This window comes from Plasmopara halstedii (assembly GCF_900000015.1).
Source record: "Plasmopara halstedii genome assembly, contig: Scaffold_1278, whole genome shotgun sequence".
Classification (NCBI taxonomy): domain Eukaryota; phylum Oomycota; class Peronosporomycetes; order Peronosporales; family Peronosporaceae; genus Plasmopara; species Plasmopara halstedii.
This window is the reverse complement of record NW_020188193.1, coordinates 1,146-1,669: the sequence shown is the minus strand read 5'-3', so window position 1 is coordinate 1,669 and position 524 is coordinate 1,146.

The following is a 524-nucleotide window of genomic DNA, read 5'->3' as shown; positions in this document are numbered from 1 at the left end:
TCGAATTTGAGCTCGGTAACGATCCATTAGGATGTTTTGAGGTGCCAAAACGCGAGCTCGGGGAGCTTTCCGCTGATCAAGCTCAGCTTGTGTAGTGGCCGGGGCCCGACTACGTAGACACCTTACGATTGAGTGATCGTGTCTTTCGCTCCAGTAGCGAGATCCAATGAGCGAAAGCCGTACTCCATACGAGGGTCTAAGACAGAACGCTGATACGAAGGCATGAGAGGTACTCTGAGGGCAGCCTCTAATTGCTGTTCCTGTACCGCGTCGAGGTGATTGATAACAATACCACTTCCCCCGGAAGCCGAGAGGTTGGGGAACTGAAATGGTGTCCTGCGTCATGAGATCAACCGGGTTCCGGGAACCAAATGCTGCGTAACACGCCAATGGCTTCTGTCCAAAGAGTAGTGTGACGTCACTGACGCCTTTTTCCGTGCGAGCACAACGCAGGAATGGTGCGTGAGAGCAAGTCTCCCTATTCGACACCACGTTTTGTGTCCGGAAGCCGATGTTATTTCATA